The sequence below is a fragment of the Rattus norvegicus genome, chromosome 13, assembly GCF_021556685.1.
Source record: "Rattus norvegicus strain SHRSP/BbbUtx chromosome 13, alternate assembly SHRSP_T2T, whole genome shotgun sequence".
In the NCBI taxonomy this organism is placed as follows: Eukaryota; Metazoa; Chordata; class Mammalia; order Rodentia; family Muridae; genus Rattus; species Rattus norvegicus.
Window position 1 is genome coordinate 11,352,269 of NC_141546.1, and position 27,600 is coordinate 11,379,868.

The window sequence follows — 27,600 nt, forward strand, 5'->3', positions numbered from 1 at the left end:
TTCTATTTTCTTAAAATTGTGGATAAAGTAACATGCTTTATTGTAGCATTCCATTCATATATGTCTTTATTCTTATTGTGCTCCCATTCTCCCTGACTTCCCCATGCTACAATACTCCTATTGCCAGTACCTCTTTCATATGGCTTGTATTCCATTACTCGATTTTAGTCTTCCTTCTATATTCCTTTAAGATCTTTCCCTCTTCAACATGGTTCTCTTGCTATGTGGAACACACACACACACACACACACACACACATAAATATCCCTGCACTTGTACACACACATGCACATGCACATATATGCAAAAATTCACACACGCAGATAAACATGCATTCACAAGTACACATACATGCTCATGAACATGCATGGACATGTGTACACAGACAGACACACATTTAAAATCAATAGTTGTAAGGATGGCGTGTTGGCTCACCAGTTCAGAACACTGCTGTAACCAAGTTCTCTTATCATAGCATGCCCAGAGCACACAAACACACCTGAAAAGCAGGAAGCTGACCTAAAATTCTATCTCACAGATAGTAGAGTTCTTTAAGGAGGATATAAATAACTCACTGAAAGAAATACAGGATAACGCAGGTAAACAGGTAGATGCCCTTAAAGAGGAAACCAATCAATCTCTTCAGGAAATATAGGAAAACACAGTCAAAGAGATGATGGAATTGGATAAAGCAGCTGAAAACCTAAAAGTGGAAGTAGAAACTAAAAAGAAAAGATGAATGGAGGCAACTCTGGCAATGGAAAACATAAGAAAGAGGTCAGGAACTACAAGTGTAAGCATCAGCAACAGAATCCATGACATAGAAGCGTGAATTGAGGCCTAGAAGATACCATAGAAGAGATTGACAACTGTCAAAGAAAATTACAAACATAAAAGAGTCAAGTAATGTATAAAGGCAGACCTTTCAGAATTACACCAGAATTCTCAACACACACTAAAAGCCTAGCCAGATGTCATACAGACTCTAAGAGAACACAAATGCCAGCCCAGAATACTATACCTAGCAAATCTCTCAATCATTGAAGAGGAAAAAAACAACTATTTTAGAAAAAAACAAAATCACCAGTATCTATCTACCGATTCAGACCAACAGAGGATTGTAGAAGGAAAACTCTGACACAAGGAGGGAGCCTACAACAAAGGAAAAAGATATTAATAATCTCATAAAAAAGGGAAAAAGAGAGAAACATGTGCATATAACACCAACAACAAAAGGAAACATAACATCAAATAGCTGTCATCTGTCTTAATATCCTAAAATTAATGGACTCAACTGAAATCTAAAAAGACATGAAAGGACAGACCGGATGGTCAAAGACGGGCCAATATTTTCCTGCATACAAGAAAACACTTTCAATAACAAAGACAGACACGAAATCTATAAAAGGTTGAAAAAAGGTCTTGCAGGCAAATGATCCTAAGAATCAAACTGGAGTTGCCAACCTAATATCCAATAAAATAGACTTTCAACAAGAAATTATCAAATTAGATGGGGAAGTGCACTTCATATTCATCAAAGGAAAAATACACAAGATAAAATCTGAATTCTGGACATTCGTTGTCCAAAGGCAAGGGCACCCACATTCATGAATGAAACTTTACTAAAGCTCAAACATACATTGAATCCCAAACAAACATAGTGAGACACTTCAAAACCCCACTCTCACTAATGGACAGGACATTGAAACACAATCTAAACAGAGCCAGAAAAACGAATAGATGATATGGACCAAATGGATGTGACAGATACTTACAAAACATTTCACCCTAAAAGAAAAGAATACACATTCTTCTCAGTACCTCATGCTACCTTCTCTAAAACTGAGCATATAATTGGGCATAAAACAATGCTAAACAACATTAAAAGATTAAAATAATACCATGCCTCCTATCAGATCACCATGCCCTAAGACTGGTCTCCTATAACAACACAAACAACAGAAAATCCACATAAAACATAGAAAGCGAACACCTCTCTACTCAATAATAACTTGGTCAAGGAAGAAATAAAGGAAAAAAATAAAGATTTTCTGGACTCAATGAAAATGAGAATATAACATACCCAAACTTATGGGAAACAATAAAAGCAATACTAATAGGAAAATCCATAGCATTAAGCAGGATGGTAAAGAAATTGGAGAAATCCTTCACTAGCTACTTAACAGCACAGCTAAGAGCTCTAGAACAAAAGGAACCAAGAACACCCAAGAGAAGATAGGAAATAGTAAATCTCTGCGACTAAACCAACCAAATGCAACAAAGAGAACCAGACAAAGGATAAAAAACAAAAACAACAAAACCCAAAGCTGGTATGTTGAGAGAATTCCTATGACTGCTCTTTAATCAAATGAATACAAGCAACACTAATTAAATTTAATGGGTTACAGAGAGAGAGAGAGAGAGAGAGAGAGAGAGAGAGAGAGAGAGAGAGAGAGAGAGAGAGACAGGAGAGAGAGAGAGAGAGAGAGAGAGAGAGAGAGAGAGAGAGAATACAAAGTTGAATGGTTATAGAATGGGATGTGCATCTAAGAGAAGTTGGGGGAGTGATTATGAATTTGATCAAAATACACTGTACTAAATTCTCAAGTAATCAATAAAATTATACATACTAAAAAGAGAGAGAGAGAAAGAAAGAAAGAAAGAAAGAAAGAAAGAAAGAAAGAAAGAAAGGAAGAAAGCTCTAACTTGTACAATTCAACCTTTTTTCCCTTTCAGATGCTCATGGTCACCTCTGCTGGATAACAGGACAGAACACTATCACATTACAATCAGCCAAGTTTTATAACAAGCTTTATTAATAAGCAGGCAAATCATCCAATAGGGTTTAATGAGAGAACACAGTATAAACTCTCAACTGTACCAATCTTATTCTGTGAAGATTTCTATTTTATATACATTTTATTAACATATACATCATTGAATAATAAATATAAAATCAAGCACTAATGGTACATATATTAAGCCTATCAGCTTGAAAATTACTTACCAAGACCCTATATTCTCTTCAGATGATTAACACCATGGTAAATGATAATCATGCCACAGAATATTCAAGAGAAATTCCAATACAAATGAAACAAAATGAGCAAAAGTTTTGCCCCTGGATGGGGGTTGGGATGGGTTGGGGTGGGGTGTATAAATATTATAGTTTGTGCTAGATCTATCCCAAGTAGATTTTGTTTTTCTTTATATGACTTATCCTCCGAATAAATATCTTCTAAATGAATCAACACATACAAAAGTGAACTGAGCATCTATGGAGTCCCCCAAATAGCCCTCTTCTGATGAATAACATTAGTGATAAGCACCCATGAGGGTTTTTTCTCTTCCTCACAAACTCAACTTCACTCAAAACAGTAACAAAGCAATCTTTCGCTGAACATCCTCGCCAAAATTCTAGTTTCATTGTCCTTGCTGTCTTTTCATTATTTTTAAATGACATAACAAATAATGGAATATCTATCTATCTATCTATCTATCTATCTATCTATCTATCTATCTACCTACCTCCCTATCTATATCTTCCCAAAGTTCATGTCACACGCACACGCGCACACACACACACACACACACACACACACACACACACACATATATATATATATATATATATATATATGTGACAATTCTTTTTTATTTTTTAACGATTTATTTTCACTAATTTTATTTTTTGAGAACTTCATACAAGAATAATATATCTATATCACCTTTTAAAGAGGAAATATATAAATATTTCAATTGAAAGTGGGGAAAGATTTACTCCAGTGGTCCCAGTTGCAATAAATACTGCAATGCTTTTTCAAGTATTTTTTCTATGCCTTCAATTCCTGCTCTTGATCTTCAGGGATCTGAAATGGAGTTTCCCATTTTTAATGCAGGAAAAGTCTGTCTGTATTGTTAAAATTGTCTTTGTGGATGATTTACTGTGATTCACTCTCTCAGAGGCTCCTGTATCATTCATTACTCTGGAATTGAAGCTCCGGCTGCTCCAGAGTCTTCTAAGTCTCTCTGGCCATCTAGCTGAACTGGAAGAACAGATGCCTTCTTTGGAGATGATCCTAGGTGAATCTCTCTTCTGTAGCTTTCTCTCATATGTCTCCTGTCCTCTGTGATTTTCTCTCAGATAGACTCTGCTGTCTGCAACACTGATGGGCTGGCTTTCTTTCTCTCCAATTACATTGGATGCCAAATGTAATCCTCTCCTCAGAGGGTTACTGCTGAATAAGCTCATCCTTCTAGTTCTTCCTGAACTCTGGCTGTCTGCTCAACTCAGATGTTCTGGCTCAAAACTCCTCTCCAAGCTGACTGATTCAGTCTGGCTTCTCTGGGTTTCTGACTGAATTGCTCTGCCTGGCTCCATACTAACTTTGACAATATTTTTTAATTTTCTGTCTTGTTCTCATTCTCTTGCTCACTCTGTCTTCACCTGTATCTAGCTTGATATCTCTGTAACCTGTCTCTGTAAAACACTCTTTGTAAAACTGCTATACACATATTCCATACCACCTTTTCTTTCTTTCAGTATACTATCTTTTTTTTCTTATTTTTTTATTAACTTGAGTATTTCTTATTTACATTTCAAATGTTATTTCCTTTCCCGGTTTCCGAGCAAACATCCCCCTAATCCCTCCCCCTCCCCTTTTTTATGGGTGTTCCCCTCACCACCCTCCCCCCATTGCCACTCTCCCCCCAATAATCACATTCACTGGGGGTTCAGTCTTAGCAGGACCAAGGGCTTCCCCTTCCACCGGTGATCTTACTAGGATATTCATTGCTACCAATGAGGTCAGAGTCCAGGGTCAGTCCATGTATAGTCTTTAGGTGGTGACTTAGTCCCTGGAAGCTCTAGTGGCTTGGCATTGTTGTTCATAAGGGGTCTTGAGCTCCTTCAAGCTCTTCAATTTCTTTCTCTGATTCCTTCAACAGGAGTCCCGTTCTCAGTTCAGTGGTTTGCTGCTGGGATTCGCCTCTGTATTTGCTGTATTCTGGCTGTGTCTCTCAGGAGCGATCTACATCCAGCTCCTGTCGGCCTGCACTTCTTTGTTTCATCCATCTTGTCTAATTGGATGGGCCACATGTGGGGCAGGCTCTGACTGGGTGTTCCTTCTGTGTATGTTTTAATCTATTCCCTGCCAAGGGTATTCTTGTTCCCCTTTTAAAGAAGGAGTGAAGCATTCACATTTTGATCATCCGTCTTGAGTTTCATTTGTTCTAGGCATCTAGGGTAATTCAAGCATTTGGGCTAATAGCCACTTACAATGAGTAATACCATGTGTGTTTTTCTGTGATTGGGTTCCAGCCATTTGTCTCTGAATTTCAAAAAGGCATTGTTTTTAATAGCTGAGTAAAATTCCATTGTGTAGATGTGCCACATTTTTTGTATCCATTCTTCTGTTGAAGGGCATCAGGGTTCTTTCCAGCTTCTGGCTATTATATATAAGGTTGCTATGAACATAGAGCATGTGTCTTTTTTATATTTTAGGGAATCTTGTGGGTATATGACCAAGAAAGGTATAGGTGGATCATCAGGTAGTTCAATGTCCAATTTTCTGAGGAACCACCAGACTGATTTCCAGAATGGTTTACCAGTCTGCAATCACACCAACAATGGAGGAGTGTTCCTCTTTCTCCACACCCCCGCCAGCATTTGTTGTCACCTGAGTTTTTGATCTTAGCCATTATCACTGGTGTGATGTGAAATCTCAGGGTTGTTTTGATTTGCATTTCCCTTATGACTAAAAATGTTGAACATTTCTTTAGGTGTTTCGCAGCCATTCAGCATTCCTCAGCTGTGAATTCTTTGTTTAGTTCTGAACCCCATTTTTTTAATAGGGTTATTTGTCTCCCTGCGGTCTAACTTCTTGAGTTCTTTGTATATTTTGGATATAAGCCCTCTATCTGTTGTAGGATTGGTAAAGATCTTTTCCCAATCTGTTGGTTGCTGTTTTGTCCTAACCACAGTGTCCTTTGCCTTACAGCAGCTTTGCAGTTTTATGAGATCCCATTTGTCGATTCTATATCTTAGAGGATAAGCCATTGGTGTTTTGTTCAGGAAATTTTTTCCAGTGCCCATGTGTTCGAGATGCTGCCCTAGTTTTTCTTCTATTAGTTTCAGTGTATCTGGTTTGATGTGGAGGTCTTGATCCACTTGGACTTAAGTTTTGTACAGGGTGATAAGCACGGATCCATTTGCATTCTTCTACATGTTGACCTCCAGTTGAACCAGCACCATTTGCTGAAAATGCTGTCTTTTTTCCATTGAATGGTTTTGGCTCCTTTGTCAAAAATCAGGTGCCCATAGGTGTGTGGGCTCATTTCTGGGTCTTCAATTCTGTTCCATTTGTCTATCTGTCTGTCTCTGTATCAATACTATGCAGTTTTTATCACTATTGCTCTGTAATACTGCTTGAGTTCAGGGATAGTGATTCCCCCCGAAGTCCTTTTATTGTTGAGGATAGTTTTAGCTATCCTGGGTTTTTTGTTATTCCACATGAATTTGCAAATTGTTCTGTCTAACTCTTTGAAGAATTGGATTGGTGTTTTGATGGGATTGCATTGAATCTGTAGATCGCTTTTGGTAAAATGGCCATTTTTACTATATTAATCCTGCCAATCCATGAGCACGGGAGATCTTTCCATCTTCTGAGGTCTTCTTCAATTTCTTTCTTCAGAGTCTTGAAGTTCTTATTGTACAGATCTTTTAGAGGTACTTTATATTGTTTGGGTCTATTATGAAGGGTGTCGTTTCCCTAATTTCTTTCTCAGCTTGTTTCTCTTTTGTGTAGAGGAAGGCTACTGATTTATTTGAGTTAATTTTATACCCAGCCACTTTGCTGAAGTTGTTTATCAGCTTTAGTAGTTCTCTGTTGGAACTTTTGGGATCACTTAAATATACTACCATATCATCTGCAAATAGTGATATTTTGACTTCTTCTTTACCAATCTGAATCCATTGATTTATTTTTGTTGTCTGATTGCTCTGGCTAGGACTTCAAAAACTATATTGAATAAGGAGGGAGAGTGGGCAGCCTTGTTTAGTCCCTGGTTTTAGTGGGATTGCTTCATGTTTCTCTCCATTTAGTTTAATGTTAGCAACTGGTTTGCTGTATATGGCTTTTAATATGTTTAGGTATGGGCCTTGAATTCCTATACTTTCCAGGACTTTTATCATGAAGGGGTGTTGAATTTTGTCAAATGCTTTCTCAGCATCTAATGAAATGATCATGTGGTTTTGTTCTATCAGTTTGTTTATATAATGGATCATCTAGATGGTTTTCCGTATATTAAACCATCCCTGTATGCCTGGGATGAAACCTACTTGATCATGTTGGATGATTGTTTTGATGTGTTCTTGGATTCAGTTTGCCAGAATTTTACTGAGTATTTTTGCGTTGATATTCATAAGGGAAATTGGTCTGAAGTTCTCTTTCATTGTTGGTTCTTTGTGTGTTTCAGGTATAAGAGTAACTGTGGCTTCATAGAATGAATTCGGTAGTGCTCCATCTGTTTCAATTGTGTGGAATAGTTTGGATAATATTGGTATGGTCTTCTATGAAGGTTTGATAGAATTCTGCACTAAACCCTTCTGGACCTGGGCTCTTTTTGGTTGGGAGACATTTAATGACTGCTTCTATTTCCTTAGGAGTTATGGGGTTGTTTAACTGGTTTATCTGTTCCTGATTTAACTGGGTACCTGGTATCTGTCTAGGAAATTGTCCATTTCCTGCAGATTTTCAAGTTTTTTGAATATAGACTTTTATGGTAAGATCTGACGATTTTTTGAATTTCCTCTGAATATGTAGTTATGTCTCCATTTTCATTTCTGATTTTGTTAATTTGGAAACACTCTCTGTGTCCTCTCGTCAGACTGGCTAAGGGTTTATCTATCTATTTTGTTGATTTTCTCAAAGAACCAACTGTTGGTTCTGTTTATTCTTTCTATGGTACCTTTTGTTTCTACTTGGCTGATTTCAGCTCTGAGTTTGATTATTTCCTGTCTTCTACTCCTCCTGGGTGTATTTGCTTCTTTTTGTTCTAGAGCTTTTAGGTGTGCTGTCAAGCTACTGACATATGCTCTCTCATGTTTCTTTCTGCAGGCACTCAGAGTTATGAGTTTTCCTCTTAGCATAGCTTTCATTGTGTCCCATAAGTTTGGGTATGTTGTACATTCATTTTCATTAAATTCTAAGACGTCTTTAATTTCTTTCTTTATTTCTTCCTTGTCGAGGTTATCGTTGAGTAGAGCATTGTTCAACTTTCATGTATATGTGGGCGTTCTTCCCTTATTATTATTGAAGACCAGTTTTAGGCCGTGGTGGTCTGATAGCACGCATGGCATTATTTCTATCTTTCTGTACCTTTTGAGGCCCGTTTTATGACCAATTATATGGTCAATTTTAGAGAAAGTACCATGAGGAGCTGAGAAGGATGCATATCCTTTTACTTTAGGATAGAATGTTCTATAAATATCTGTTAAGTCCATTTGGTTCATGACTTCTCTTAGTCTGTCTACATCTCTGTTTAATTTCTGATTCCATGATCTGTCAATTGATGAGAGTGGGGTGTTGAAATCTCCTACTATTATTGTGTGAACTGCAATGTGTGTTTTGAGCTTTAGTAAGGTTTCTTTTACGTATTTAGGTGCCCTAGTATTTGGGATATTTATTTAGATAGATATTTAGGATTGAGAGTTTATCTTGGTGGCTTTTTCCTTTGATAAATATGAAGTGTCCTTCCTTATCTTTTTGATGAATTTTAGTTGAAAATTGATTTTATTTGATATTAGAATGGCTACTCCAGCTTGCTTCTTCCGACCATTTGTTTGGAAAGTTGATTTCCAGCCTTTAATTCTGATGTAGTGTCTGTCTTTTTCTCTGAGGTGTGTTTCCTGTAGGCAGCAAAATGCAGGGTCCTCGTTGCGTATCCAGTTTGTTAATCTATATCTTTTTATTGAGGAGTTGAGACCACTGATGTTGAGAGATATTAAGGAATAGTGATTATTGCTTCCTGTTATATTCATATTTGGATGTGAGGTTATGTTTGTGTGCTTTTCTTCTCTTTGTTTTGTTGCCAAGACGATTAGTTTCTTGCTTTTTCTAGGGTGTAGCTTGCCTCCTTATGTTGGGCTTTACCATTTATTATCCTTTGTAGTGCTGGATTTGTAGAAAGATATTGTGTCAATTTGGTTTTGTCATGCAATATCTTGGTTTCTCCATGTATGTTAATTGAGAGTTTTACAGGATACTGTAACCTGGGCTGGCATTTGTGTTCTCTTAGGGTCTGTATGACATCAGTCCAGGATCTTCTGGCTTTCATAGTCTCTGGCGAAAAGTCTGGTGTGATTCTGATAGGTGTACCTTTGACCTTTTTCCCCTACTGCTTTTAATATTCTTTCGTTATTTTGTGCATTGGCTGTTTTGACTATTATGTGTCGGGAGGTGCTTCTTTTCCGGTCCAAGCTATTTTGAATTCTGTAGGCTTCTTGTATGCCTATGGGTATCTCTTTTTTTAGGTTAGGGAAGTTTTCTTCTATGATTTTTGTTGAAGATATTTGCTGGTCCTTTGAGCTGGGATTCTTCACTCTCTTCTATACCTATTATCCTTAGGTTTGATCTTCTCATTGAGTCCTGAATTTCCTGTATGTTTTGGACCAGTAGCTTTTTCCGCTTTACATTATCTTTGACTGTTGAGTCTGTTGCACTGTCCTCTCCAACCCGAATCCGCCTGTACAAAGAAAACGCAACTCAATTAATATGAAACAATCTAGCGTCTAGATTGGGCAGATCTACCCTACACTGTCCTATTCCTAGCTCCCAAATCCCTCATCCCTTGCACCTTTTATTTGCCAGGTCTCCAGCTTCTTCTTCTTCCACGACGACTCTCTCCTCGCTTCTTTCCTTTCTCCTCCCCTGATTCCTCTAACTTTTCTCCCAACTTAACCTCTCTCAGTTCCCCATCGTGTCTTTAAACCGTTCCTTTCCCACCTATTTTCTTTTCTCACTCTCCCAACTATACCAACTGTTCAATGCTTTCCCCCCTGCTCAGGTTCTACTGGCTCGACTGTTGCCAACTGTCTTCTCTAACCCTATTCTCTGAATCTAATCCCCCTCTCGCTCCCGTCTCCTCCCTCTGCCCAAATCTCACACTCTTGCCTTTATTTTACAAATTCAGAGAGAACTCCAAGGCAAACCACAACATGAGTTGACAATTTCTATGGAATCTTCTGCTCCTGAGATTCTCGCTTCTATCTCTTGTATTCTGTTGGTGATGCTTGTATCTACAGCTCCTTGTCTCTTCGTTTGGTTTTCTATATCCAGGGTTGTTTTCATGTGTTCTTTCTTGATTGCTTCTATTTCCATTTTTAATTCCTTCAATTGTTTGATTGTGTTTTCCTGGAATTCTTTCAGGGATTTTTGTCATTCCTCTCTGTAGGCTTCTACTTGTTTATTTATGTTTTCCTGTGTTTCTCTAAGGGAGTTCTTCATGTCTTTCTTGAAGTCCTCCAGCATCATGATCAAATATGATTTTGAAACTAGATCTTGTTTTGCTGCTGTGTTTGGATATTCCGTGTTTGCTTTGGTAGGGAGAATTGGGTTACGGTGATGCCATGTAGTCTTGGTTTCTGTTGCTTGGGTTCCTGTGCTTGCCTCTTGCCATCAGATTATTTCTAGTGTTACTTTGTTCTGCTCTTTCTGACAGTGGCTAGACTGTCCTATAAGCCTGTGTGTCAGGAGTGTTGTAGACCTGTTTTCCTGTTTTCTTTCAGCCCGTTATGGAGACAGAGTGTTCTGCTTTCGGGCATGTAGTTTTTCCTATCTACAGTCTTCAGCTGTTCCTGTGGGCCTGTGTCTTGAGTTCACCAGGCAATTCGCTTGCAGCAGAAACGTTGGTCTTACCTGCGGTCCCGAGGCTCAAGTTTGCTCGTGGGGTGTTGTTTATGAGCTCTCCATGGGGGCAGCCACCAGGAAGATCTGTGCCGACCTTTCCAGGAGCTTCCGTGCACCAGGGTTCCAGATGGCGTTTAGTGTTTTCCTCTGGAGTCAGAGATGTGGGCCGAGTGTAGACTCTTCTGGTTTCCCAGGTGAATCTGCCTCTCTGAAGGTTTAGCTCTCTCTCCCATGGGATTTGGGTGCAGAGAACTGTATATCCAGTCAGTCCCTTCAGGTTCTGGCAGTGTCTCAGAGGCAGCGGATTTCCTGTTCCTGTGCCCTCATCCAAGGGAACCCAGAGGCCGTATATAGTTTCCTCTTCGGCCAGGGATATAGGCAGGAGTGGGCAGTGTTGGTGGTCTCTTCCACTCTGCAGTCTCAGGAGTGCCCACCTGTCTCGGTAGTGAGCTCTCTCTCCCACGGGATTTGGGAGCCGAGAATTCTTCATTAGAAACATGTCCTACTGTTTGTCCTCATAATTCTCATACTTCCCTTCTCAGTAGACCCTTCCTCCCCACAGTACTTACTACTTTCATATCAAACTCAACCTCTCAACTCACACAGGAGAACACTCTTCTATCAGAAAAGATCATTTTCTTAAATCCAATCTGTATTTGCAAATCAGGGTATAAATACAATGTCCTTATAAAAACAAATTGTTGATCTGAATTTGTAAACTCTGGCAAGTTAACTAGCCCAAGACAATTTTTAAAAAGTAAATATCGAACAATTGCCTTCCATCTTTCTCTAAAATAACCTGTTTTCTTAAGGAACGTTAAATTTACTGAATGCCATTGACATCTTGGTAATTGTAACTCGTAAGGTTCAAGGAGGAAGACTTCTGTCCCTTTCTGTCTGGGAGTTGGAAAGTGAACACACATAAGAAAACACATAATCATTGCATTGGGGTGCCACAATCAGCTAATTTTTGATGCAGCATTTAAGTGGAGAGATTCGTTCATTTGTTTGTTTATTTTTAAGAAGTACATTTCTGCATCGGATTTGTTGTTAAGATGAGAGACTTTGGATATCTCCTGAAAAGGGACCAGATGATTCTACCACCCTACTTCTAATCTGGAAAATAAAAATGGAAAAATTTCGCCAGTGTATTAGAGAATAAAGAGATCCAGGCTAGACACCTCCACATCATTTTGTAAGATGCACAACCTCTAGCAAAATAAATAACTGTCGGACAGAATGAAAACAAAACAGCAACAAAAGAGCATTCTCCATGGACTGGGAGCCGGGGTGGTGCGTAGGGTATGGACTCACAAACGTTTCACATACATTATTTCCTAATAATGCCCTATATATGCAACAACCTAAGGGGGGGGGGTGTCCCTAAAGTTACAAATCTGACACAATGCCGAGCTCCTTTGCTGTATGAAGTGTAGAACGCTTGAGTCTAAACTTAAAACCATCAGAATTCCACATCGAAGCCTCTCCTCTCCAGGGAAATTCTGCAATGGCGTTTAGAAATTGCACTGTCTGGAAGACACATGCAACCTGCTTACAAACACTACAGCTGCTCCCCAACCACAACCTGAACCCAACTTTATATTAGCATCCGTACCAAAGCTGGAGGTAGATGCCATTTACTTCTGCCCCTAGATGCCCAGGAGGTATAGGAAGGGGGAAGTAGTGTCTGACTTCTGGCCTCTGGCCTGGCACAGGGATTACATCATTGAATATGCGGGGTGACCTTAAATCCTCCCTAGTCTAACAGCAGGAGCCCAGCAGGGAGCATGGAGACCCTGCTGTGGATGTGGACACTCCTCTGTGGAGCTGGTTCTGGACCACAGGGCAGAGCCAAAGCTTTCTGCAGACCCCAGGAGTCAATAAACCAATGTCCTTTCTACTTCCTCCACAATTACACAAATCTTACATCTTCCCATAGTTATACTCAGGGTCTGTGGAGGGATTTTAATCCAGCAACATGGCCACTGTAGCAAGAATACAGGGATGTCTTTAACACATATCTTAAATTCCTCTGACAGGAATACAAATATGGCCTTATTATGCATCATTAATCCCAAACAATAAAGGTAAACTTAGTTTGTGGAAGGAAGCACTCATGTTTGAAAGTGGTTCCAAATTAAGTAGCAGACAAAGTGAGGAATCAGAGAAAAAATTGACAGAATAGGAGATGCCTAATGCTCATTGGAACAGAGGGAAGAGAGATGACTTAAGAGAGGAGGCCATTTTACTAGGAGATTTACACAGAGACAGGTTTAAGAGGGAAAAATCTAGACACAAGTAAAGACAGATTGAGCTAGAGGATGAGAAGCAGCCAGAAGATCAGAATGGATGGCAAGAATTACTTTGAGGCCAAAGAGCAATTCAGTCAGAAGTGAGAAAGTCAGATTGAATCAGTCAGCTTAGAGGGGTGTTCGAGCCAGAATGGCAACTTTAAATCAGCCAGCCAGAGTTCAGAAAGAAGTAGAAAGGATGAGCTTATTCAGTAGAAAATCTCAGAGGCTGAAAATATTCTAGGCACAGATAAAATTGTACAGATGAAAGTTTGCAGGACAAGACCCTTAGCAGATGGAGGCAGGAAGCCTCCAGAGGACAGTTACATAAGGTGAATTAAAGATACTTTTACAGAGGTCATTGTCTTACTGAGGGTTACTATTGTTATGAGTCACCCTAATCAAAGCAAGTTGAGGAGGAAAGGGATTTATTGGCTTATTCTTCCACATCACTGTTCATCACCAAAGGAAGTTCTGACAGGAAGTCAGAAAGAACAGGAACCTGGAGCCAGGAGCTGATGCAGCCGTGATGGAGAACTACTGGCCTGCTCTTCATAGATTGCTCAACCTGATTTCTTATAGGAACTCACATCTCCAGCCCAGTGATGGTACCATCCATAACAGGCTGGGCCCTCCTCACCAATCACTTATTGTGAAAATGCTGCACTTGTCTACATCCAGATCGTATAGAGGAATTTTTCTCAATCAAGGCTTCCTCTTCTCTGACTGTTAGGGCTTAGGTAAAATATTAAGACCTAGATGGAATGTTAAGCCATAGGTAAAATGTTAAGGTCTGGTAACAGTTACCTGGTTAGCCTGCCATTGTAAAAAAACTTTCTCATGTTTCTTCTGTTACTAGAAACCTTTCCAGTGCCAAGAATGATTACATATTCTATTATATTCTGTGCTCTTGGAAACCAATCATAGCCCTTGGAACTGTTGTGTATCATTACCTACAATAAGCCTGACATGAACCGACAACCCAACAGTATTTCCTACACCTGTGTATAAGCTTTTATGGTATACACTGCCCCTGGAATGGACCACAACCTAAGAGAGACACCTGCATATAAGGAATCATTTGGAATGCAACTTTTGTTTTGAGTAATGATCTTGTAAAGTTTAAGTTCCCAAGACCTACCTGAGAATTGGTAGAAGGAAACAAGTATGTGGGTAACTGACATCCTGATGGACAAATTCAGACATAAATATTAGACAAGGCAAGCTCCCTGCCACAACTGAATACCCCAATCAAAGAGAACAGGATAAATGTACAATGACATGTTCCTAAGGAAATTTCCTATCCCTAAATCATGATTGGTGGAATAACTTGGCACAGATGTTTGTGGATTTTAGGATTAAAAACGCTGTAGCATCGTAACTCAGTGTCACATTACAGTTCCCAAATATGGACTTTGGCTCTGATTGATCAGTCCTGGAGTACATGCTCAAAACCAATCCCAGTCTGGGTGAAATTGGTGTTCATGTGGTTTGTAAGGTGATTTCTGGTCCCCAACACTGATAACTACGTTGTGTCAAGTAGACCTAGCTGGGACAGTCACCAAGGGGACATAGGTCTCTACCAGGAAAGTTGCCTGTGGTTGTTTTGTTTGCATATGAGAATTCTACATAGAGTTCTGGTTGATTAAAACAGTAGACTTGTCCAGTGAATTTCAAACAGTTAAGACCCTGCAAACTAACAAAAAAGCGAACTTAATTTCCTTCCCTTATAATGACTTCACAGTCTGAAAGATATTATTCCAGGCAACTTACTTTCTCTGAAAATTGCCTAACTAAATCTAGAGAGACTCCTTGAGTCATATTTCCTATTACAATAAAAAATTGTGGCAAAGAACAGAATAATGGCTTAGGAAATTTGCTGCCTGCAGACCTGAAGGAATCCTGCATTCCCATGGGAATTAGGCTGACGACAAAACAAGACAGAAGTGGCCAAGACAAACAGAATAATCTAGAGATCCTAGACAGCCATGTTAGTTTAAATGCCTGTGGGATGTTTTGATCTTACAGAACGACACATGTAATCCATTACCCTGGAGTAATTTCAATCTTGGCAGAGAATTTATCTCAGCAGAGAGTTGGAATGCAAATGCTCAGAAGGATGGCATCTTTCTTGTCCAAAACTGTTTACACTATGTTTTAAAATTCCATCGATAAAGATGCATTCTCATTATTCAGGTTGAGATGATTTGAAAGAGGAAATATTAATTAAGCTATTGATGGGAAATCTGTTTTACAAAGAGCCAGACTTTTATTTAATGCTTACTGGCTCGTTTGTATATGATTTTCTCTATTCCTGCTTCATGTTTTAACCCCTTTCATGTTTTACTATTTTTGTCTACACCCTTCATGTGTGTGTGTGTGTGTGTGTGTGTGTGTGTGTGTGTGTGTGTGTGTCCATCTGTGTACCTTTACACTTATATGCATGCAAATGCCCTAGGGACAGGGGAGGTGTGCAAGAAAGGGCATCAGATTTCCAAACCAAATTGTTTCACATTTCTGTATAAATAGGAATAGGCATCCACGTTTCTACATTTTAAGCATTTGTTCAATAATTGTAATTCTAAATCCATCCCATCTGTATTTAAATGGCTTTAGTACACATATGTCTGAGTCCTTACTGTTCAACCGAAGCTCCTTGTAGACACACAGTATCTTACTCATCCTTGTCGATTCCAATCAACAACTGTCCTCTCCTTCTCTGCCTCTTCTAACTACACATGGCCCAGGTGCACACAGACCTCAGAATGATCTGCCTTCCACTCTAGTAATTAACATCTAAATGCATCAAAGAAAAATGAAGACCCTGACTCACACTGTTGAATTGACTGACTCCATTTTCTCTTTTCTGAATGGTCCCCAGAACTTCAAGATCTTCTATTTTTTGTCCCAGTTCAACTATGTTCTGCCCTATCTCCATACTGACATCTCGAACACTACCATGACTCTCCATAGTATAATTTTTCATCTCGGCCCCTCCATTGTTGGAGTAGTGGGGAATGCTTCACTATGGCAAAACCCATTTTTCCAATAAGACATTTTACTATCCTGTTTTTCAGAGAATGTATACAAAAAGAGCATAAATAATTAGTTGTATATCATACAGCTAAAATGTAAGCAAAAACTACACCCATCCTATCTGAAACCAAAGTCTCAGCGCAGACCCAAACTCTACTAATCCCTACAACACTTAATTTAATGCCTTCCCTACTGAGTGCATCAAAATGTTAACTGGAGTAAAATAGAGCTGCATTTTTTTTGAAAGTTCAGTAACATGAGAATTTTGAGGAGAGAAGAACAAATCCACGGTTGCCCAGTTAAAGCCAGCTGTATTTTGGGATGCACAAGGACTGACCAGCTGACTGCCTCATCCTAAATAGGGATTAGAGAGAGTAGCCCATCATCCTCTTGATGTCTCTTTTATACAGAGATAGATGTCACATGGGTGAGAAAGCTGGCTCTTACATGTTATTCAAAGGACACAATGAAAAGAAAGGAACAAGGTTAAGGAATACATCATGGGAATGGGCTTAGTGTAGGTTGAAAAACCTCCTTTGTAGTTTACATCAGACTTAAGGAAAAGGAATTTATTCTTAATTACAAATGGAAACACTAACTTGCAAAAAATTAACACAGGCCAGCCAGGAACATATTTTCAACTGCAAACCAAACCCTTAACCTGCAAGGTGTATTGTTTGTGTTTTGCTCTCCCACTACCTTCTGAGGTATATTCTTCTTGTTTGGGTTTCACGATATTCAAATTTAATATACATAATTCACATTTTCTATTTTCATGCATATATGCAGCTTTCTAGTTTTTTTTTCTAGTTTTGAGTAATGTATTAACTCTGAAACTCAGTCTATTCGTGTTTTATTTAACCATGAGTTGGCCATTCAATTCTTTTGAACCAACTCTGTGGTGAAAAGAGAAACAAAAATGCATAAGAAATAGCCCTGCTAGGCCATGCTAGCTTTGGGAAATAATCAGACACACGGTTTTCTGTATTACAGACAGGGCAGACTGCTCAGAAGTATTTCTGCACAGGCTTCACTGTTAGTCCCAGTGAAGATCCTTTGCACAGGTTAAGCTCTATGCCCTATCATGGAGACTACAGAACTGTGGCTTGATTGCAACCTGACTCTCCCTGAGTGTAAATAGTTTCCTGTGATAAAAAGTGCTGAACATCTACATTAGAGAGATTTGGGGCTGTTTATCTCTCAGTCATCCACACCACTTCCTGGAATTAGTGGTGCTGTGCAGTACATACCTTTGTATCCTCTCCTTTGTGATTGCTATGGTATGAGTCTGTTCTCCAAATTCCATGTATTGGGAGAGTAAGACCCAATGCAATGGTGCTGAGAGGCAGGATCTTTGCAAGGTTATAGTGTCACAAGGTCTAGCACTTTGTGAATGGAGTAATGCCTGTATCCTTTTTTTTAATGGAATTATTTTTTTATTTACATTTCAAATGTTATTCCCTTTCCTAGTTTTCCATCCATAAACTCCCTATGCTATCCTCTCTCCCCCTTCTTCTATGAAGGTGTTCCCCCACCCAACTACCCCCATTTCCACCTCCCTGCACTGACATTCCCCTAGACTGGGTGACAGGGAGTTCAGCCTTGGCAGGACCAAAGGCTTCGCCTCTCATTGATGCCCAACAAGGCCATCCTCTGCAACATATACAGCTGGAGGCATGGGTCTGTCCATATATATGCTTTGGATGATGGTTAAGTCCCTGGGTGCTCTGGTTGGTTGGCATTGTTGTTCTTATGGGGTTGCAAACCCCTTCAGCTCCTTTAATCCTTTCTACAACTATCCAATGGGGACCCTGTTTTCAGTTCAGTGGTTTCCTGCAAGCATTTGCCTCTTCATTTGTCATGCTCAGGCTGAGCCTCTCAGGAGATTGTTGGGAGCAGCCTTGAGATGGGGATAGCAGCCTTCAAGTTAAAAAGCAATTGTATTCTAGCCTTATGCTAGAATAATAAACAATAGTCTTCATGTTAAAAAGCAATTGTATTTTAGCCTTATGATAGAACAAAATGCAATAGCCTTAGGTTAGATCAAAGCAGCACCTGCAGCTCTACATAAATTCAATAGATAGCATAAATCTAGGTATCAGATCACTGAGTACTGGTGGTCAGGCACTGGTGGTCAGGTCACTAAGCAACCCACCCTGCTGTTCCCCCGCTTGGCCGATTTACCCAGCCAATATTCTGGTTATTAAGCCAGGCCCATTCTTTTGTGGTCACCCAACCCCTCCCCACATTTTGCTTCTACTAGTATATCTTCAGCCTGAGAAAAATTAAAAATTGTCAGCTTGATCAGACTTCTTGACTTGCTGTCCATTCTTTTCGTCTCTTGTCCCCCATTCTCTCCTAGGTGGACCCCAGACCCTGGTCGACTGCCCTGCGGGTCGGGGCAACTGGTGCCTGAATAGGGACCCCCTGGGAGTCACAGAGGAGAAAACACCACTCACCAGTAAGGACAGGCTTGTCTGCCCTTTTCTGAAGCACCAGAGAGTGACTTTGGATCGTTAGGACGCCACAGAACACCCGCCTTGAGACTGTCCGGGAGGAGTTCATAGCGCGGCACAGATCTTAAGGTTAGTAAGTGATGGGACAAGCATTTTCAAAGCAGTCACTATTTGTGACAGGACTGAAGCAGTCACTCAAGACGTGAGGAATTCGAGTTAAAAAGAAGGATTTAATAAAATTTTTAGATTTGGTAGAAGATATATATCCCTGGTTTTCCCGGGAAGGAACAATTGATCAAAAAAGGTGGCTCAGAGTTGGAGATTGTTTTAAAGATTATTATGAGTTTCTTGGTCCTAAGAAAATTCCAGTCACTGCCTTCAGTTATTTGTCTCTTATTAATGATATCCTTAGAACCACCTCTGAATGGCCAGATCTTCAGCATTTAGTCAAGGAAGGAGAGCATTCACTGAAGGAAAGCTCGTTGAGGGAGCTTGATCCCCTCCCCTCACCTGTTGACCCCATATTGAGAGAAGAGTCAGTCTCTGGCATTAAGTTGCCTTCCTCCCCATTGGTCATTATTGATATAGAGAGTGCCTTTGATCCTATCCCTGCTAGACCTTTCTCTGATGAAAAGATTATGTCCAATGCTCCACCCAATACATCAGAATGCCAACCTAATAGACAACTTTATCCTTCTCTTCAAGACTTAGGCAAAGGTGGTGTTTCTTCTCTTGAGCAGGAGGTTAAATTAGAGGCAGGAGCTGCTCGTTTTGCGTCAAAAGCAGCCACTATAGCGCTGGCCACAGATAGTACTGGAGCTGGTACTCGCTCTCCCTAATCTTTTCCCCCTCCACCTTATGGCCTCATAGATGCAGTCCTTGATTCAACCCCTGTCTCGGATGCTTGTTGCCAGCTGACCATTGATGTGACATCCTTGAGATACATGGTAGAGAATAGAAAAGAGCAGGTACAATTGCTTATAGCTCTTCGTGATTTAGAGACAAAATTGAGAGAGCTGACACCCTCGCAGAGTCCCCAGCTTAAGGCTGCAGGCCAGGGTAAAACTCCAAACAAGAAACATAAAGTTTTAGCCTTTCCCCTCTCCCCTGACTAATGCTACATTGTTCGACTTCCTACAAAAATATTTAGCTGTGCTTATTTACATAATATCATCCCCAGGGCATAGAATAGGCACGTTTTTCTTGTAAAGAATCCCTACAGGAATGAGAAGCCGTGATGCAGACTCCAAGATCATCCCTCCGTAAAGAAGAGCTGCGAATGGTAAACTGATCACCTAATTTATGGAAAGGTGTGTACATTCCCTTTTAACTTTCATCAATGCAACTGCTTAAAAAAAGAGAGAAGGATAAAAGGCACAGTGGGGGAAGTCCCAGCATCTTCTAGAAAACACCATTATCTTCAATCTCAGGAGAATTGGTTACGAATGCCTCCCCACCCACCTGCACAACTCTTCCAGGGAAACAGGCCTTAAAATCTAAAGCACAGACTCACATCTAATCCCCAAGAGAGGCAGTCTAAGTCAGCCACCAGAAATGTCCCTCCACATATACTAAACGGTACAGACAATCAGATAACTATTTTCGAAACAAGTGCCTGCCTCCCCTCCCTCCCTCTCTCCCTCCCTCCTAACTCTCCCTCCATTTCTTTTCTCAAACAGGGATTTTTGTAGCTCAGGCTGGCTTCGAACTCTGGATCTTCCTGGTGCAGTATTCCCAGTACCCAGCTTCGAAAGACATTTTTCAAACAATGTCAAACACTAGTAGTCACAGGTGAAACTTCTGAACTTCTATGACCATCAGAAGTCATTCTACAACTATAAAGATAGCCACCGATGTGGGTGTGATTGGCAAACATATTCTTACACATTTCTGCATTTTCTTAAACTTTATTTACATTATGCTCCACCCTTTATCACAAGCTGGATAACAATCTCACTCTGTGTGTCAAAAATTCCCCCACGAATGGGAAAAGTTAAATAAGGGCCAGAGGGACGTTTCTGGGGGTGTTTGGTTTCCTCCCTGAAAGACACCCAAGGCCCCTGGATCCCTTGAGACAAGCAGAGCAAAAGCTCTTCAGAATTGCTTAGCTGCTGGGAATTCACCATAGGTCTCTTTTTCTGCCCTGTCTAGCAGAATCATAGGTTTTACCTGGGGAAACTCAACTCTTACTCTAGTTGGGTCACCAGCTGCCCCTTGCCCACCACCTTCTAAGACCCATAGCCAGGGCTCCAGGCTCACCTGACCACGTTGGGGTGCTCAAAGGTCTCCAGGTCCTCTTGCCAGCCACCTCCTGGATGGTGAAGAGTGGCATGGCCTCCTTGCGGGTCTGCACTTGGAGGCTCTTCAGAGCCACGAAGCCGCAGCCTTTCTTCAGGTCTTCACTCTTGAAAGACTTCCTGTAGGCGCCTTCCCAGATCTATGCCAAGCACTCACACTACTGGTGGCTGAGGCTCAGGCTGTCCTTCTCAGTGCTGGCTGGAGGCTGCCAGCGGCGAGGCACATTGGAACCCCGGTGCGCACTCTTTCCTTAGAGGTGTCGTCTAGAGGACACTAGGAGTCACACTTGCGGCCTCCAGGCTGGAAGGACCTATCTCCTCGCCTGCCGGAGCAAGCTGGGCATAGCTGCAGACACACTCAGCCTAGCCAAATCGCTGCGCTACCGCAGTAGGAGAGCGCTGATCCCTCCTCTTCCCGCTCCGGAGCGATTATATAGTCTGGCCACAATCTCTTAACCTAGGAGGAAGAGATGGGAGGACAAGAAGAAAGTGAGATCAGTCTGCCTGGGAGACTTCACCATGTTCTACCAGCTCCCCTCCTCCACCCACTCTACTCTCCCAGGCTGCCTAATCCGACGGGGTTACTCGGAGAAAAACCAAGTTACTTTTTCTTCCCCAGCAGGGCTCTTGCAGTCTTCAGACCATCTGGTATGGGAGGGCTGGGGCTACTAGAGATGGGAAAGCGAGGAGCCCTGGAAGGGGAGAAGTGCTCCCCCGCCCTCCCCCCCCCCCACACACACTAATCTCAAGGGTGTGGGGAAGGCTCGTCCTGTCCAGAAAAAGTAACCTCCGGACTTACCTAGCTAACCGAACTGGTCCAAAAGTTTTCAACCCGCGCAAAATCAGCTGCCCTTATGCCGGTGGGGGTGGGGGGAGTAAAAGTAGGTCTCTGGAGTGTGAGAGGGGACTGCCCTTGTGTCACCACCACAGAACCTCTACGCCTGGTTTTCCTGGGCAGCTGAAGGTCGGTAGCCGAGAGGGTTGTAAGGTTCCCCAAAGTACGGAGGCCAGGTCCATGCGTGGTCGGGCGCCCCTTCCCCGTTCAGTTGTTTAGGGATAACCGAGTGAGCCCTGCCCCACGGAGTCCTTAGTCTGGGCTGGACCTTGGTCATCGCACCCCGTGTAGGGAATGGTCCACAAGTTTTTACCTGCCCCACACCCCTCCTCCCGCTCTAGCTCTTCAGCCTGGAATTAAAGAACACATGGCGCGACCACCACTGGGTGCTGGCATAGCACCGCGCGGCCAAGGCAGAGCCTTTCCTGGCTCCTTGGAGAGCTGTCCTAAAAAGCTGTGGAAAGGACGCCCCAGCCTTCGCCTGGGGGGTCCGAGCCTGGTCCAGGGCCACACAGGTAGCAGAAGCAGGGGCCTTGGCGCCTCCCCTCCCCCTCTGGCCCTGTGCAGCCCAGGTTCCAGGAGATGGCAGCCCCACCCCCACCCCGCCGGGCCGGCCTGAACGCCCGAGACAGGAGCGGCTGTCCTTAGCACCCTCCCCTCCTCCACTTTTTTTTGTCGCTGTTTTTGCTTTCCCAAGCTGGCTGAATGTGACTTGACTCCATTTCAAAAAAAGTTTTACATAGTGCTTCAACATTTCCACATTCTTCCGCGACTACAAAGGCTGCAGCCGCCTCATGCTTTCTGTCTCTGCTCTCTGTCTTTGCACACAAGGAAACCCTTCAAGATCCTCTCCTGAAGCCTTGCCAAAGGCCGCAAGTGTCGCCACCAGCGCAGGGATGGGAGGCCTCTGGCGGGACCGCGACCCGCGTGTGCGCGCAAACGCAGATGCGCCCGGGCAGATATGTCCATATGCACCGGGACTAGTGCGCCTCTGAGCCCCTGGCTGCTCTTGCCCAGGGTGTGCATTTGAACTGCAAAGCTTTAAATAAGAAAAGCAAACTTGGGGCGCGAAGCAAGCATGCATGCTTGCGGGGTTCAATCCAGGCGGGCTCCGTGCACTCCTCCGTGCATAACGCGCCCGTGGGGTCGCCAGCAGGAAGGCTGGGCAAATCTTTTATTCCTTAGTGGGGAAGATGAGGCCCATACCTCCCTCTGGAGGCTACAGAGGGAACTTGCACAGGCGAAATAAACATGGGGGCGCGGAAGCATTCTCCAGCATGGAATCCCACCCAGACAGTCCATGTTCCACTTTAAATGTGACTGTCCAAGTAGAGTCAGCTTGGGGAAGCTCGATGAGAAATGAACATGTGGCTATTTTGCGCACGAATCTGTTCAAGCTGGCATAGGACTCTGGGGTCAGGGTGTCCTCGGTGTGGAAGGTTCCTCTTGAGACCTCTAGCTTACCCCAGCTGACCCCCATAACTTAACCATTCTCAACTAAGGAGTTAACCCAAACAGATCCCGAGGGGCCACACAGCCCCAAACACCCCTTTACTCTCACCCACCCCGATCCTTGCCGGGGTTCTCCCCCGCCCCTCAGCCCACCCACCAGAGCCCATGGCCCCTTACCTGCGGTCTAGCGGCGCCCGCCTCCTGCGAAGCTGGAGTGTCTGTCGGCCAACGAAGGTGTTCGCCCAATGGAGCAGATCACTGACTACTGCGGCCAAGGCGAGAGGCGCTCTGCCGGCAGGGGGTGGGCACAGCAGCGAAGGGCGGAGGTACCCCGGAGGGCGCCGCCCTCTGGGCGGCCGGGGAGGCTCAGGGTCCTCGAGTCTCTAGCTGAGGCTAGGGATCCAAGTAGAGGAGGCTCCGCGGCTGGGCGGGGATCTTCGAGCCTTGGGGCCTGAAACCCACCGGGAGGCGAGTGTGCAATTAAACCCTTCCGGAGCAAAGGAGCCAGGCCGGCCCCTGCTGTGCTGCTCCACAGCGATCGGGTCAAAATTGGGGCCCAGGAAGGCAGGGGAGAGTTAAATGAAAATTTCTGGTTGTCACTGCAACCTCTCCATTGGGGAATCTCACGACTGAAAAAAAAATCATATGAAAGGGATCCGGTGGGATGAGTCGTCGGGGGTCCGCAGGGTTTCTACAACTAAGGTCTCCCAGAGTTGGGGTGTTGACAGGGTGAGGCGGGGGCAGTATATCAGTCGGATGAAGACCCATCAAAACAAAACATTAGTAATTATGGGGGGACTTGAGGTGGTAGATAACATTTTCCTACGTGCCAAAATCGGACCTAATTAAGGAGTGGGGTATGGGGGAAGAAGATTGGCAGGATGCAGTGCAGAAAAGAAAATACCAATCTGTCCAAGCACTTTTCACTCTCAGCTTCAGCTACATTTATTTTGTTTTCTCTCACTTCATTTAGGCCTCACAAAATCCTATCTTTTCCTTTTGGACAGAGGCTATGTTCGGGGGATTGCAAGCATTCTTGTGGTTAAAGATCTATTTGAAGAGGCTGACGGGGTCAAAATTATTAAGTGGTTAGGAAGTGTTGAGGGCTCACCAAGGTATTTGTGGAGAGCTAAAAAGATTCCATTTCAGAATAAAAAAAAAAAACTGCAAAGTAAGGGACACACATAAAGAAGAGTGCTTACTTTAAGTGCTTCATTGGTGATTTTGAAATTTTGTAAGACTGTCTCTTTTACCTGAGGAAAAGTTGGATGCAATTACTTCAGGTAAGAATGAGATTTTTGGAGAAGTGGAAGAAAGTTCCCCTTTGTGCAAGGAGTAAAGGAAAATAGATATCTTTGAAAATAATTCGATGTTTCCCCAAATCTCTATCTGTAGAACTTGAAACTTTTAAACATGTTAAAGAAAGAGAGAGAAAATACAGGAGGGGGAATTACTGCACTTTGTAGAAATGTGAACAAAATTCTGTTTAAATTGGAAATATTGCTTGTAAGAATGTTTTGTATTTTATTAGAGCATGTTACTAATTTCATGATAGATTTTTTTTTCCTTTTAAAAATTGATCCTGTTACAAAATGAAGCAAAGTTAAAGGGATAAGAGTTACTATAGAAAACTGGAAACTGTTTGTTTGTTTGTTTTTTTTTTTTTTTACTACAGATGTGTTGTAGTGTCTTTTTAAATAATAAAAATGGATAATGATGTGCCTCTAAACTTAACTTATAAAGCACATTTTGTGTTTGAGTACATCTTCTAAAATAAAACCCAGCTTCTGAGCAAATTTTGTCTAATGGTTTCAGGCATTCATATACGCAAAGCAAATTATTAGATTTTATATTTATAAAAGTATCATTCCCAATCACTAGGCCTTTAGCTGAAGATACAGTGATAGCTCCCTGTTCACACTTATCAACGCATTTTAAAACAATGTATTTGCTTATCTAAAAATAATAGTCAATAAATAACTGTAGGAATAAGCACATGGTGTCACATTTATTTAAGTAAGTAATTTACTCAAAAAATAATAAGTGGTAAATATCTTTTAACAGAAGAGTGTACTACACTGTGTACTATTTTTAATTATGGTGTTAGAAAACAACTGTTACCAACTAGATTAGAAATGTCATGGTTTAGATTGCAAGATCTCTTGGGTAATGTACAAAAACAACCCCCAAACAATGAACCAGATTTCAACTCTCTTGGTGTCCTCTTATTTTTCTTCTGCTATAACTTATATTTTATGTTAATTTAGCATTATGCACTTTCCCTGGTTATAGTTCACATTAAGTACCAGCTGATTAAAAATTCAGACCCAAAGAAGAGTTACAATGGCTTGCATTAAAATCATAAACTACAAGGTTATTTTGTTTATGAATAACTTCCTCTGTGGGTAGCAGCCTATCATAACAAAAGTTTTGCAGAGCTTACAAACTGTGAACCAAAGTCTGACTCCTTTGTGGAGGAATGTCCTCCACATGAAAACACAGCCTTCAAGACTCCTGACTGGACCCTGTGTTTTTATACTGCCTGTCATATTCCACAGTTGCAAATCAAAATCATCTTTGTGGGTTTTTAAAACTTAGAATTTATGGATTTATCTCTAAACCGGGAGTTTAGAATTACGTAATGGATATGCGTCATGTGGGAAGAATTTTGAGGAACTCTTTAACTTTTTGTTTTCCCTTGAATAAAGATTAAAACTTATAAAGTTCTAATGTATAATTTTAAACTTGTTAAAGAAATTAGTAATTTAAAAAATAGAAGGAATGGAGTGTATGATTTTGAGTAATCTCTGGTTTTTAACTGGTTTCAGAGTTATAAACTATCTTTTCAGAAACTTGGAAATGTGGTCTTGTGATTCATTTTACAATTATTTTAATTGAAGATCTATTTATATAGAAAATGTATTTTTGTCTGTAAAATCCACCTATTTACTATTGTGATAACAGCATGTCTGGTTTAATAACTTTGGAATGGGTTACTTTACTTTTTAGCTCAATTCCTATACATCTGTGAAGGTTGTCTATTTTTATTAATTTCTTACCAGGAAATTGATTTTTGTTAGAAACAATGTAATACAACACATTTTAATTCAGTCTTCTTTCTACCTAGGACATTTCTAAGGAATTTTTTTAAGTTTCCCTTCAGATGTAAAATTGAAAATTTGTTGAATATTTTAAGAAGAATCATTTCTTTTACCCACTTTTTTAATTTTTGAGAAATTTTGAACCTGAAATAATTTTAAAATTCAAGCTATTAACTAAATACATTCCAGGTGATGTGGAGATTGTCAGGATTTTTCTCTTTATTGTAACCTTTGATCCAATGAATTGCATTTGAGCAGCTTAATTGGAAAGGTTTTCATATTTGCTAGAAAGAGGGGAAAACATACCAGGTAGTAGCTTATAAAAGTTAAGGAAGAAAGCCCTCAGATATTATTCTCTTTGGGAAGGTTCTGTTTTCTTGGTTCTACAGCTCTGTAATTCTCTTTGTGCAGCATGTCAGCACTATATTCAATTTGTGTAATTGTCCCTTCCAGTTTTGCTTTTTCTTTTTGATAGGCACTACTGTCACCCTTTCTCATTGTGTGTGTAAATATTCTTGGCATATTGTTACTACATGCTCCAGACTTGTTCCTTAGGTCCTTTCAGCACCCATGTTAGACTTACAAATGATTTGGAAAATAATTACGAAAATCCACTTAAAAGACATGATGGTAACACTGAAAACATGTACCTGCAATTTTCAGTAAATATTGACAGTTTTCACCAACCTAATTGTCTGAAATTTGACTGAAAATGTGGCCAGTGATTGTGTCTTCATAGCTGCTTTTGGTTGATCTAAAAGTCATGCGGCCCTGATGTAGCATCCTCAGATGCAGCAGTGAACCTGGAAGATACAGTATGATGAAATGGGATCTGGGAAGTAGGAAGGGAAAGAAAGAAGCCACCCAGGAAAAAATGAGTGTGAATGGCTTGGCAGCAGGGGCAAAGGAAGGAGGCACATGCTGAGGTTGTTGGGCCAAGAGATGCAGCCCTGGTGCTCTAGGTACAGTGTGTCCAGGCAACCCCATTCTTTCAAAGTGAATGGAATTCTGTGCCTCTTCTATTCTGCAATTAAATCTGCCTTATTAAATAAGGCTGCATAGAGTGTGTATCCATATTCATGGGACTTATTTTGTGTTGTCTTAGTCTGGATTTTTCCTGAAAATAATATAGTATAGAGTCTGTTGCAAAACTTGAAACACCAGGTAGCAAGAATACAATAGCTGTTTGTGGCACAAAAGATTTGTACACAGATAAAGGAGAGGA

The 27,600-nt window shown here is 41.3% G+C and overlaps 1 long non-coding RNA gene across 1 annotated transcript; it reads right to left on the reverse strand.

Moving 5' to 3' along the window:
• Positions 1–2,794: 2,794 nt before the first annotated feature.
• Positions 2,795–24,510, reverse strand: LOC100911239 (uncharacterized). The gene is made up of 3 exons (XR_015635426.1): positions 23,452–24,510; positions 20,950–21,444; positions 2,795–9,744 (listed from the first exon to the last, which is right to left on the reverse strand). It is a non-coding gene; the product is annotated as an uncharacterized LOC100911239 (long non-coding RNA).
• Positions 24,511–27,600: the final 3,090 nt, after the last annotated feature.